This window comes from Mustela putorius, unplaced genomic scaffold (genome assembly GCF_011764305.1).
Source record: "Mustela putorius furo isolate JIRA1106 unplaced genomic scaffold, ASM1176430v1.1 tig00004043_pilon_pilon_pilon, whole genome shotgun sequence".
In the NCBI taxonomy this organism is placed as follows: domain Eukaryota; kingdom Metazoa; phylum Chordata; class Mammalia; order Carnivora; family Mustelidae; genus Mustela; species Mustela putorius.
In genome coordinates this window covers 436,114-450,731 of record NW_025422178.1, presented here as the reverse complement: position 1 = coordinate 450,731, position 14,618 = coordinate 436,114, and the positions used below count along the sequence as shown (strand labels likewise).

The 14,618-nt window shown below is 41.8% G+C and overlaps 1 protein-coding gene across 1 annotated transcript in view; it reads right to left on the bottom strand.

The window, feature by feature from the left end:
* Nucleotides 1-1,640: 1,640 nt before the first annotated feature.
* The window catches only part of ERI2 (ERI1 exoribonuclease family member 2), a 59,189-nt gene continuing 46,211 nt past the window's right edge, over nucleotides 1,641-14,618 (bottom strand). The window contains exon 11 of the transcript XR_006604572.1: nucleotides 1,641-1,993. The gene's annotated coding sequence lies outside the window, so the exon portion shown is untranslated. The remainder of the gene's footprint in view (nucleotides 1,994-14,618) is intronic.

Here is a 14,618-nt window from a genome sequence, read left to right as displayed (position 1 = left end):
CCTTTCCCTACTCCCGCCTCCAAGCTTCAGTCGGTGCTGCGCGGGGTCCTAGAGCCGGTAGGAGGCAGGTTGTGGAGAGGTGGTGCTAGGCCCATTTGTCCCGAATGTTGACAGGCACTTCTCACTGCTCTTCAGCCCATGCTCGGACTTCCAGGGAAAGGGGCCTTCGGGTGGAGGCCGGTCTGTAAACTTACATGCTGGGCTTCCAGCTGAATGCTGGATGTAGATCGTGCTTGTAAAGAACGGTTTCGTTTACCATTCATAGTCTCTGATTCATGCAGTTAGTATTTATTAAGTACCTATGTACTACTTAAGGACCTTAGTACTCAATTTGGCAGAGCAAGACACATTTCATACACATCTTGCCCTTCTAGGCCAATGCTTCTTAGAAGTCACTGGGGCCTTCCAAACTATCCTACTTGTTTTTTGGTTCTGGTGAAATGTGCATAATCAATACACTTTAGTACTCCTGTTGAAGGACCCCCAGAGCCACAAAGGAAGAATATAAAGTATAAGGAACTCCTAAGTCAGAGACCCGATTATCGGAATGAGAAATATAAAGTACAGACAAACTTCTTGGCATTAAATTGTCACTGAAGGGACATTTTAACTTGTAAAATGTATTTATATTCATACCCAAGATACTGTCCATATCAATTTCGCACACTTTTGATTGACACTGATGCCATAGCAAGCAACATTTTGGTGAGTTACTGGCCCAAGTGCACTTGGTTTGGACAGGAAATCATGTCCTCACTTCTGAACAAAACCATGAAGAGCCCAAAGGGTTTGTCCTTTGTTGCCCTAGGAAGAATTAGCTAATCCAGTGACCCCAAAATGTGGAGTGGATGGTCGTAGAAAGTCAGAAATAGAGAACCTCGTAGTTATTGTAAGACCTATATCTCTCAGATTGACATTCTTGTGACTCCCATGACAAAGTAATGCTGATATGAAATAATGGTCTAGAAATCCATATACATCTAAAATATGTTTTGCTAATAGTAAGGGAAAGATGAACTATATCTTGCTATTTTCTTTGCATTCTGTCCCCCCAAAATGTTTAAGAATACTCATTAGTCTGGATAGGTAAGCAATCCCTTCATAGTTAACATGATAATATTCCTCATACCCTAAGGTCAGGAATCCAGATCCTTATAAATCCCTTGTGTTGGTGTCCTGCCTTCGACAGTGTATTGCTTTGGTGAGCAAATGCAGGAGTACTGTGCATTTTACTGACCTAGGTATTTCAATCTCACATTCTGAGATTTACTTGTTATGTATGAAACAACAAAATACTGAGAGGAGGAAAAATAATTAGCTGGTGTTGAACTTGATGATTAACTGGGGTTTTTTTCTTCACTATATGTATATGTAAAGATGTATATATGTGTATAGTTGTGTATATACATATATGTAGACGTGTGTATATATACATATTCTTTGTATAACTTTATCTTTCCTTAGGTTCTTTCCTTAAATTACTAATATTAATACTACTATTCCTGATTAGTGCTAAGTGTTAACTGCCCTATTCCACAGTGCAGAGTAGGACAAATAAAAAATACTCATTTCCCTTTCGGGGTGCCCCCTTCTGGCCAAATATGGAAGCGATTTCATAAGAAATGGAATCCTTGAGGAAGTGTTTTCCAGTATGTCTTTATTTAATACTATTATTCTAGGGGATGAAGGTAGAGAAATAACCAGATTCTATCACCAACAGGGGAAGACTGAGGTAGAACACATACAAGGACCACCTAGGACTTCTTTCTCTTTATTTTTTGTCTCCATTATGGTTGACATTTGTTGTTTTTGTTTGCTCAATACATGAACCCCTTCCTTGGGGAGGAGGTGGAATCCATCATTGGATGAGTCTGAGTCGAAAGCAGGGCTCACCTTGTGTCATGGACACTTGAAATGTCAGGTATCCCTTCTTCCCACCCTGTAAGGTGAGCACATCACCTCAGCTTCATCAACTGGATGCTTCTGTCCGGGACTGAGAATTGAAAGCAAATGTGTAAAGAGGCAGTGCCTGTTGAGAATTCATCCCACCAATGACAGTGGCATCCCAAATCCAGTATCAGCAGCTTTGCAGTGACTCCAGAGGTGATGGCAGTGCCAGACTTTCTAGAACATAGATTTAGTTCCAGCTTCCTAGCTCCTCCAGCCATCCTTGGCACCCTCAGCCTTCCCTATAATTCTCTTAGCTTCCCAAGAGTTTCCAATAAGTATCTTTCCAGCCTAAGTATGCCAGAATATGTTTCAATATTACTTACAACCAAGAATGTTGGCTTCTGTGTTTCACACTGCTCTCTCTGATCTTTTTATCCATAATTTCAGCAGCTTCAGCAAATGCTCCCCATACCTGCAGCTACTTCTCAGACACAAAGTTGCCGCCAGCTTTGAGTTCATACAAATCCCCAAAGAGGTAATCTGATATTGCACAAGGGGCACTGATATAATAGTCACTAATCTTTGGTTCTATCCCTGAATCTTCCACTACTTCCAGAAATCTTGTCATCATCTTATTTTTTGCTTCCACCTAGATAATCAGCACAGCCTTTACTTCTCAGAATGGAGATTGCAGAGCATAGATAGATTTCTGGAGGTCCTCAGTTGATTCTGAAGAACAGTTTCATTATGCTGGCATTGCTGGTGGTATTACAGGCATAGAGCTGCCTGAAACTCATTTTTTTTCCTTTCATCTTCAGTGCCTAGCATAGTGCCTGGTCCACAGTAAGTACTCAAAAAATGCTATTGAACATTTGAACTCAACCCCAAAAAATGTTCAATAAAGAAAAAAGTTTAAGACTCATGCTATTAAGAAGGGAAATATACCAAATCCAGATCCCATTAAGCCCCACCAGAGGAGGGAGAACAGAAACTAGGAATTAGGAGAGAGATTCCCCAGGCAATGCTGGAAACACATTTGTGTCAAGTTTCTATTCGTGTGAACTTTCACCTCCTTTGGTTACCAGTCATGGTGAGTGTCTGATGTGTATCATTCTAAATTCTCTTTCCCTTTCTCTTCCTAAGCTTAAAAGTTACTGTCATGTAATTTCTACTTGTATGTTGAGGACAGAATCCATCCTGGTCCCAAACACAGACAGCATACACTAATAGATTTTGTTCACTTTCTAACTGCACTATCCGTCCAGCATTACCTGCCTTATTCTCTTGATACCCAGTATTTTTCAAGAGATAGATGTCTTGACAATTTAACCCTGGCCACCTGCTGACTTGATTTCTCCACACCTGCCACCTTCAGAGTTGGTATTATGTATATGATCAAGAGCCCAAATTATAAAGCCAAACCAGGTTCAAATCCCAGTTCTGCCATGTTCTGGCTGTGGGACTCCAAGCAAGTTACAAGTCAAATTTCCTCATTGGCTATTAAAAAAGAAGAAGAGGGCGTTTGGGTGGCTCAGTGGGTTAAAGCCTCTGCCTTCAGCTCAGGTCATGATCTCAGGGTCCTGGGATCAAGCCCCACATCGGGCTCTCAGCTCAGCAGGGAGCCTGCTTCCCCTTCCTCTCTCTCTGCCTGCTTCTCTGCCTACTTGTGATCTCTGTCTGTTAAATAAATAAATAAAATATTTTTTAAAATAAATAAATAAATAAATAAAAGAAGAAGAAGAAGAGGAAAAAAGATTTATTTTTATTAGAGAGAGAAAGAGGTAGAGGGAAAGAATCTCCAGCAGACTCCATGCTGACTGTGGAGCCCAACATGGGGCTCAATCTCATGAGCCTGAGATCATGACCTGAGCCAAAACCAAGAGTCAGATGCTCAACCGCATCCCCCCAAAACCAGGCGCACTCCCCCCAAATGTTAAATGGAGATAATAATAAAATAATAAATGGAGGTAATAATAAAATACCCATTTTCTAGGTTACTGGTAGAACAGAACTCAAGATCAGGCATGATAAGTGCTTAATTCATAGTCACAGTTCAGTCAATGTGGACTTAAAAACAGCTGGTTTGGGGCACCTGGGTGGCTCAGTAAGTTAAGGCTCAGTGGGTTAAGACTTTGGCTCAGGTCATGATCTCAGGGTCCTGGGATCGATCCCCACATCGGGTTCTCTGCTCAGCAGGAAGCCTGCTTCCTCCCTCTCTCTCTGCCTGCCTCTCTGCCTACTTGTGATCCCTGTCTGTCAAATAAATAAATAAAATCTTAAAAAAAAAAAAAAACAGCTGGTTTGGGGCTGAGCTGTGACTCACTGAGGTCTAGTATTTTTAGTATTAGTATCCACTCCCCAACCTAATCCCCTAAGTGCATTATTCGTCCCCTAATCTCTTATCTCAGTGTGTCACTTATTGAAAGCGAAATTTAATCTTTCTAGGAAGGAGGCCAGAAAGGAAATAAATCTTAAAAATAATATAGTGTGAAGTAAGATAGGATAATACATAATACCTACATGCCCTTACCTCTGCCAACTGGCTCCTGCCTCCCATTTGATTGAATGACACCCCATGTCTTTCACTGGCTCTGTGCTCACAGCACTTGTGCACACATGCATTTTGCTCACACCCACAGTTGGACAGGAAATATGCCCAACAGCCTGAGCCCCAGATTACAGCCTGACTCTGAAGCCATTTGAACTTGGGTCTTTCCATGGGGAAGCCACGTTTGGTCTGTCTTTTTGTTCCTACCCGCATCTTGGCTCAGCCTTGCTGGGTGTCCTGACCTCCTGACCCCAGCCTCCCTCCATGTGCTTCATCCCACCACTGCTGGAGTCTAGCTGGACAGGTATGCTTCTCTAAGGCAAACTTGGCATTTTATGGACATAGGTTCTTGAGGGCAAAAGTGAATAAATCTCTTTCCCTCCAATTTTCTTCTCCAGTTTTATACCCTACACATGCATGAGTCTTTCTCCTTAAAACTTTTTCTGAGGATTCTTGGGCATTTCGTTCCTACTGCTGAGATTTGGTTAAATAATCTATGTTTAAATTTAATTGTGTTACTATTTAGTTCTACTTCGTTGACCACTTCTAGATCCTCCTCCTGCTCCTCTTACTTTCCACTGTAGTCAGTGCTCCTAAGAATGGATCCCTAATGGTGGAATCTCAGACAGTTCAACAAATAAGAAATACCTCCATTTGGAACTGAAATCATCTATGAACTGCACATTCACCAGGGCATAACATGAGCACTGGATAAAGTACTAATGCAAGAAATATAAATTTCAGAGTAGGTACAGTACATGTTTATGAGTCCAGGGTGACTGAGGGTTAAACGATTGTTCAGCACAGATGAGTAGTCAGGTTGAATCATTTATATTTAAATTAAAAGTTGGAGAGAAGTCAATGAGACTATGGCATTCAATGTACAGGTGAACAGAGAGACAAACTGATTAAGAATATACATTGTGAGTCAGATTTTTTTTTTCTTGAGAGAGAGAGCAAGTGAGAACAGGGAAGAGAAAGAAGCAGACTCCCTGCTGAGCAGGGAGCCTGACTCAGAGCTTTGATCCCAGGATTCTGGGATCATGACCTAAGCTGAAGGCAGACACTTAACTGACTGAGCCATCCAGGCACCCCAAGAGAGTCAGTCTTGTGTTTAAATACTGATCTACCACTTTCTGGATCCCTGACCTTGGGTACATCGACTGCTCTAACCTCATATTCCTCATCTGTAAAATGGGACTAGCTATAATATATATCTTATAGGTCATTCTGAGTATTGAATAAAATAATGCATACCAATCATATATAGAAATATTCAATAAATGTCAGCTACTTCTATTTTGTTGTGGCTGCTGCATTAGCAAGATACTCTGGGAAATGAAGAGGAAAAAAGTAAGGTATGTGTACTATAAACCAATTCATGTTTTAAAAGGGAATATATATACATACATGTACATACACACATACATATGTGAGTGTACACATAATATAAACACTAACATATATGTTTTCATCCTACATGTATATAAAAATGATACTTCATAAGACTTCGGGTGTTTCTTCACATTTCTCAACTAAAGCCCAAAGCTAAGAATTAAGAGGCATTAAGTCACTGCCCTTTCCCTTCTAAAAAGAACTGTCAGAAGAGTCTAAGTTAGGTAATTCTCTCCGATTTGTGAAAAGGTGGCTCAACTTGTCCTGTTACTTTGACACCACTCTGCTTTGGGGCCTACATCCAAAGACTGGGGATCGGAGAGCAGAGAGTACTTGCACACCTTTGCTGAGAGGAACAAAAAGGAAATCCCTTATAAAGGTAAAAATTCCTGGAAGAAGACACTGGCATCACTTTCCTGGGACCATGTCCCCTTCTGCCTGGCCATTTCTGGAAATGAGCCAGAAAGAGAAATAGAGACACATGGCAGGGCACAGAGAGTGAGACGAGGTAGAGAGACAAGAAAGGAAAAGCCTGCAGCCCAACACAGGGTGTTCTAAAGATGCGGGTCAAGTAGACTCCCCGAAGTTACTTGGGCTTGAACAGATCGACCCAACAGGAGGTAAACCTTGCTGCCCTAGTCTTTTCTCCTTACCCCCAACAACAGAGTATGTAGAGCTTAGAAGAGGGAAGGGGAAAGATGTCTGGGAGACAGACACGCCACTTGTCTCTTTTCGAGGTGGTAGAGTGGGAGGGGTGCAGAAGAGTGGCCAGTCCTCCTGCCCACTGCTGGTCCCCCGAAGCACAGAGCAAGCCTCCGTTGGGCAGAAAAGAACAGGCGTGATGTACATTGAGTTTGTGGTTAACAGTTTTAAGTGGACAAACTTTTATAACTAAAAGTGATTGTTAATTGTGGGATCATGGCAAGAAGTCACTATTGGATAGAACAGGGATATTGACTACAGCGGGGGGAAAGAGAAACTGGGAGGAAAAATAAAAGTTTTGATTTAAGACTTGTTTGAAAAACTAGTTACATATATATTCCAGCCACTTCCCTACACACATACACACCCCTTGTTTTGCAACACATTTGGTAATTACTTTATTCTCTTACTCTGTATCTTTTATTTTTATCCATATGCATGTATTATTTTTACATTAAAATAAACTGTTGCTTTCTTGATGTGGATGCTCACCAAAGTATTTCTCTTCCTCCTGGGTCCACAGCTGGGCCAATTTCTAGCCTAAATTCATATGAGATCTTCCACAACTGTCTCGTTCAGCTCTTTGCTCTGGCTCTTGCTCTGCTGTTTATCAGTTGGTTGATTTCAAAGGATCCAGCACAGGGCCTATAGGAGGCCTGAGAGAGAGTGGAGTCCCTGAATATGAGGGTCCTGAGTCACTGTGTGGAGGTTAGCTAGCCAGGAAAGCCCATCTTTTGCATTAGACTTCAGCCTCTGAGCTTTGGGTTAGTTGTTTCTACAGCATAACATAACACTCTCTCTTTTTTTTTTTTTTAGATTTTATTTATTTGAGACCTAGCACTCCTTGAAAAACACACTGGGAATCTAGAGTTTGTTCAAAATGTCTTTACTCTTTTTGTCAGTCTTATTGTCCATAGAGATGATGAACACTGTCCTTCAGATAAATTAATAAGACAGCTCACAATGAAGTGAAGAGACTATGGGTTTTGAAGTAAGAGACCTGATTAGAAAGCCCAGTGCTGGTATTTTCTTTAAGACTCAGAGGGAAATCCTGGACCAGTGGCCAGGCTTCTATTTTCTTGCTGGGACACCATGAGATGCCTCTTGCTCCCTCCTTACAAAATGTATATGAAATAGAATTAAAATTTTCCTGTCTGTAAGTTGTTGACAAAATAGTTGAGACAGTACTATAAAACTCTATTTTCCTATAGAACAGTTTTTGAAAATGTCTTCATTTTTGAAGGGGATTACATTTCAGTTGAGTACTAGAGAAGAAAACCTGACCCCATTCCAGAGAAAATAGGGATCATCATGAAATAACTGATATAGGAAATGATTGTCCAAAGCTGCATTTAGGTGAAAAGCTGATGGAACCTTGTTTTTTTTTTTTTTAATTTTTATTTATTTGACAGAACACAAGTAGGCAGAGAGGCAGGCAGAGAGAGAGGAGGAAGCAGGCTCCCTGCTGAGCAGAGAGCCCGATGCGGGGCTCGATCCCAGGACCCTGAGATCATGACCTGAGCCGAAGGCAGCGGCTTAACCCACTGAGCCACCCAGGCGCCCGAGGAACCTTGTAATTGATGGATCAGACTGATAGCTTAACATCACAAAAGGTGAGCCAACTAGACTTTATGTTCCCCAGATGTCATGTAATAGAATTATGCAATACTATTTATGCAATCTTTTTGCTTAAATACTGATCTGGCCTCAATATATCAGTTTACAGAAAGTACAGGAACAGAAAAATAGGTTAAATTCCGCCACAGGTTTGAATTAGTAAAATGATATGATTTTTAGATTTGTTGCCAAGTAATGCAAGGAGAGGGAGGTGTGGGTGGGGGTATAAATGAAGCAAAATTGGCCATGCATTGACAACTATTGGAGCAGAATGATGGATACACATATGGATTTGTCATACTATTCTAGCTGTTAGTTTATCTGGTTGAAATTTCTCCATGATGGCGAAGAGAGAGAGACAGAATAAAGAAGTAAAGACAACAAGTTGGATAACTATTTTGAGAAATTCTGCTATAAAAAGGATAAGAGGAAGGAAAAGGTGGAAGAAGATAAGATATTTTAATAAAGGAGATACTACCATGTGTCTGTGGCCAACTATCTCTTTACTATAATTCCTAGTCCAAACAAAAGGAAGAAATGGATGGTATAGGAGAGAGGTAACAGAGGAAGTAATTTTTTTTTTTAAGATTTTATTTATTTGTTTGACAGACAGAGATCACAAGTAGGCAGAGAGGCAGGCAGAGAGAGAGGCAGAGGCAGGCTCCCTGCTGAGCAGAGAGCCCGATGCAGGACTCGATCCCAGGATCCTGAGATCATGACCTGAGCCCAAAGCAGAGGCTTTTTTTTTTTTTAAAGATTTTATTTATTTATTTGACAGATAGATCACAAGTAGGCAGAGAGGCAAGCAGAGAGAGGAAGGGAAGCAGGCTCCCCGCTGAGCAGAGAGCCCAAGCTGAAAGCAGAGGCTTTAAACCAATGAGCCACCTAGGCGCCCCGAGGAAGTAATGTTCTTGAGTAGGGGAGAGCAGATGATGTCGAGGACACAGTGGAGAGGGTGGCCCAAGCTCGGAACTTGACAGTATTTATTGTCCCAGGAAGGAATGCAGAGTGTGGGCAGAGCTGTAGGAGTATAGGTTGATTAGGTGCTATGGGGTTGAAGACATTCTCTTCTGGCAAAAATCTCAGTGAAAATCAGGAGAAAGGAGAGGTGAAGGTTACAGAAACAGGAGGTGGGAAATGGTTATCTCCAACTAGAGATATGTAATGGGGTTATCAAGCAGTGAGGAGGGCCTGTTTGGATTTTTTAAGACCATTAGCAAGTGCCATCAATGTCCTAAGGGCAGAACTATGTTTCCACAGAACCATTTCTCCTGAAGCATGTTGAGCTGCTCATGTGCAATCCAAGAATAGGGAGATAGCAGTCGAGTTCTGCAGAGAGTTGGGTTTTTCCAGGTTCTGCAGAGAGTTGGGTTTTTCCAGGTGAGTATGGTGAGGGAGAACAGTGCAAAAGAGCTGAGTAGCACCTAGAATCCAAGATGGGCAAGAGGTAAATGAGCGCATGAAGAAGACAGTTTTCAAGTCAATGAACTAAAGATTTTTGTGGGGTCAAGGAATTACCTTAATAAAAACACCAAAGGCAAACAAGGTGACGAGACAGGAGGAATTACATAATTCTTAAAAAAGGAGGGGGAAGGATGTTGAAACATTTTGGGAGTAGTACTACGGATGTAATAAGATACAGCGTAGGAGCACCTGGTGGCTCATGATTAAGCACCTGCCTTTGGCTCAGGTCATCATCTCAAGGTCCTGGGATTGAGCCCTGCATCAGGCTGCTTGCTCAGTGGAGAGCCTGCTTTACCCCCTCCCTCTGCCTGCTGCTCCCCTTCCTGTGCTCCCTTTTTCTTGGTCAAATAAATAAATAAATAAAATCTTTAAAAAAAAAGAAAAGAAAAGAAGGTATAGGGTACAGTCACAATAATGAGAGACTGAGGCTCAGTAGGATCAAGGTCACTGGGAGACAGGATCTCAAGGGAATGGAAGTCCAGGGTATTAAATGGATTGCTCACATGAGGACTGAAGTTACTAAGACAGAGCAGGGACTGGACTGACGTCCCCTCAATCCTCACCACAAAATCCAGCAATCCTTGATACAACTCTGCTCTTGCAGGAATGTGAAAGCAGGATGCTCAGCAAAGAGGGACTTCACTGGCAAAGACCAAGTCACAGGACTGCAGTGGACCCCAGCACTGACCTTTCACTGACTTTTTCCCTCATTATAATACTAACACGCCCAGGGTGAAGATTTAACATGCTAATGAGAAACTACGTGAAGAAGCAGCTTTTGTCCCCCTGTGCCAGTGTGCCCAACTTCCTGGATCTCTCCCCACCCCCACACGCTTATGTAGTTGTGAATGCAGGTGAGGTCCAGAGCCAAGAGCCAAGAGAGAATTCTTGAGATGCCTTTGGTACAAAAGATGATTTTATTTATTTATTTTTTCAATACTGTATTTATTTGAGAGATAGAGTACACGAGAGAGAGCAAGCACAAATGGAGGGGCAGAGGGAGAGGGAGAAGTAGACTCCCTGCTGAGCAGGGAGCCTGACATGGAGCTTGATCCCAGGAGCCTGGCATCATAACCTGAGCTGAAGGCAGATAACTGACTGAGCCACCCAGGTGCCCTAAAAGGTGGTTTTATAAAAGCATGAGGACAGGACCTCTGGGCAGAAAGAGTCACCTGTGCAGTGGTGAGAAGCAATTGATTATATACTTTGGGGGTGGGGGAAGTAAAGACAAGGGAGTTTTGAAGTGGATTTTCACGTGCTAAAGAAGACTCACAGGAAATCTGAGGCCTTGCTATTGTCAACCCAAGGTTGTTTTTCCCTCTAGCAAGGCACTAACATGAAGACAGTTGGGTGCTTCCTGGAGGAAGCTTTGCCTGCCTCAAGTATTTGTCAATGGGTTGCAGGTCATAAGGACATTTAATTTTATCCACATTTCCTTCTGGAAGTCAGGTTATTGATAATGCTTTTTTTTTTTTTTTTTCCTTGGGGGGCACCTGGTTGGCTCAGTTGGTTAAGCCTCTGCTTTCAGCTCAGGTCATGATCCCAAGGTCCTGCATCCAACTCTGAATCGGGCTCTCTGCTTGGCAGGGAGCCTGCTTCCCCCTCTCTCTTTGTCTTCTTCTCTGACTACTTGTAATCTCGCTCTTTCTATTAAATAAGTAAATAAAATTATTTTAAAAATGCTTTTTTCTTCTAAATTACTAAGACATTTATAACTGAGGGAGACACATGTCTTGCTGGACAGTGATCTGCTCTAAGCTAACCATTTGTTTTTCCTTCCCTTAGCTTTAGGGCAGCCAGGAGGACCTGGGGAATGTCACCCATAGCCCACCTGGGAGTGGGGAGGGCGGGACTGTGAGGTGTGAGCTTGTGCTTTGTCCTCAGTTTGCCTTCTCCTCCCTCATCACTTAGAAGTCACTCCTATCCTGCCTTAGCTTCCTTAAAAACTTTCCTGGCCTTTGTTCTGAGAGCCGGCATGAAGGACACTCTTTGTAGTGTCTCCCTTATGCTCGAGCCTTGCCTGGAAATTCCCATTTGGCCCCAGTCAATTTGTACTGCTTGGAGAGCCCAAGGATCCAAGTCAGGAACATTACCAACAAGAATGATGGAGAATGACCAATAATTGAGAATGACCATAAACTAGCACAAAAGAGAAAGGATCTGCAGAACAATAGAACATATTTTTTTCTAGGTAAGATCTGATATAGGACTAACAACATCAAGATACCACTGGTTGAAGTTTATTAACTTATGAACAAAGAAAAAAATTACATAAGCACCCAGGAAGAGTAAGTGAGGCTTTACAATACTACATTTGAATTCAGTTCTGACACTAACTGGGATTAGCATCAGAACCCACAGGTTTAAAGGCACAGTCCCCATAAGACTTTCCTCACTTTGGATGTTAACTGCAGGTTCAGGGGTTCCCAGGCCACCTAAACCTCTGGGCAACTGGCTACAAAATCAGGGGGTCCCACAACTCCCTCATGTTCCTTAAGCCACTAGAATTCAAAGAACTCAAAGAAGAGCTATAGTTAGGAGTACAGTTTTATTACAAATAGCTTAGATCAGTGCTAGCCAAATGAAGAGAAACATAAAGCAAAGTCTGAGAGGGTCCCAAATATAGAGCTTCTGTGCTCCCTCCCCATGGAATCAGGGCACGTCACCCTCCCAGTACATTTGATGAGTTCAACAAACAGGAAGCTTCACCAGGTTTTTATCAGGGAATCATTAGCCAAGTGACTACAGTCAATCTCCAGTTCTCTCCCCAGGCACTGGGCTAGCTTCAAAGCTCCAACCTTGTAATCACATGGTTGACCTTTCTGGTGACCAGACCCTTCCTCCTGAGTCCTCTTGCTAGGATAAACTTGGGTGTCATTTAGGGGTTTCATGAAGGATGCCAGGGTGGCTCAATTGGTTAAGCGTCTGCCTTAGGCTACGGTCATAATTCCAGAGTCCTGGAATCAGTCCCACAACTGGGCACCTTGCTCAGCAGGGAGTCTGCTTCTCCCTCTGCCCCCTGCTTCCCCTGCTTGTGCTCTCTTTCTCTCTGTCTGACAAATAAATACATAAAATCTTTAAGGGGTTTCATGAATAACAAAGGCACTCCTGTTACTCAAGAATTCTAAGAATTTGGGTGCCTGGGTGGCTCAGTGGGTTAAGCCGCTGCCTTCAGCTCAGGTCATGATCTCAGGGTCCTGGGATCGAGGCCCGCATCGGGCTCTCTGCTCAGCAGGGAGCCTGCTTCCCTCTCTCTCTCTCTCTGCCTGCCTCTCCATCTACTTGTGATTTCTCTCTGTCAAATAAATAAATAAAATCTTTAAAAAAAAAAAAAAAAAAAAAGAATTCTAAGAATTTAGAGTCTCCAGTGACAAGAACCAAGGACAAAGGCCAGTCCATTTTTTTATTGTGCAACAGACACATACCAGGAGAAAAGAACTTGGTTGACCTTGGGCTCCTCCAAAGTAATATTTAATGCCAAATAACAGTGGAACAAGGTCCAGAGTTTTCTGAGGGAAAGAAAATTTAACATAAGAAACCCAAACCCAGCCAAGTTATTCTCCATATAAAGTCAGTAAGCAGGCATTATCAACCAAGCAAGAGAACACAGTTACTATAAGCCCTTGTGAAGAAAAAAAAAAAAAAAAATCTCCTAGATGTTAAATTCAGCTAATAAAGAAAAACAGTAAAGAATACAAGGAAAGAGAAGCTATATGAAAAGGACTATTGGTAGCACTGAATCCCACTTAGACATTAGATCAGGGTTTCTTAGCCATAGCATTTAGGTTAGGAGCTGGATAATTAATTCTTTGTTGCAGAGGCTGTCTTGTGTACTGTAAGATACCTACCAGCCCTTCTAATCTCCACCCACTAGATGCCAATAGCATTCCTCCCAGGTGTGACAACTGCAAAATGTCTCCAGACATTCCCTTACATCCCCTTAGGGTACAATTTCCCCCGCCCCCCCCAACCTTGGGAATCAGTGACATAAACTAATGCTTGGTAACTGAGGAAGCTATGGTTATAGAAGAGAATGTACTGGTCTCCAAACCTAGCAATAATATAACAGACATCAAGGGGCTACGGGAAGGGAGATAGGAGAAACAGAATGAACCAATTGATTAATTTCTTAAAGTAGATATTGATTGATACAGTTTAATTAGAAAAAATGTAGGTTTAAAAATTATTCCAATCACTTAGGGTCTTCCTTAACTTTGGTGGGATCTTTTAAGAACTAATGACATGTCTAGTTAAGAAGCACCTACGTGGGGGGTGCCTGGGTGACTCAGTTGGTTAAGCATCTAACGCTTGATCTCAGATCAGCATTATGATCAGGGTCTCAGATCAGGGTCATGATTTCAAGCCCCTCACTGGGCTCCACACTGCGCATGGAGCCCACTTAAAATAAAAATAAAAATAAAAAATAAATACCTTCCTGGTATTTGACTATTCTTCAGTTTTGCTTCAATTGTTTTCCTGTGGGTTACAGTTCAATATCATTTTACTTAAAATACTGTGCATATCCCAGACCCACTTTTTATCAGTTTATCTACCTACCTTCCTTCTGTAAATATGCCCAGTGTAATATGTAAAATGATGTGAGCCCAGAGTTATTAACAGTTGCTTTTTCATGGTGAGATTTGAAATTGTTTTTTTACCATCCTCTTTGCATTTATCTATGTTGCTAGAATTTTAAAATTAACATGAATTACTTACATATATAAAAATATTTATATTACTTACATATATAAAAATATTTATTCTTTGTTTTCCTGGGCTTTTTTAAGTATGTAATTTTCATAGACATGGCTTCTTCACTCACTCACTTAACAAATATTTACTGAATGCCTGTGATGTGTTGGGCCCTGTTCTACCTATCTGAAATTCAGTAATGAGTGAACAGTTAAAGTACTTGCATTCAAGTTGGCCTGGAATGGGCTAACAAAGGCCTTTGGTATAATATTAATTAGGCATAGAGGCTATAGCCTTATTCCTGATTCAT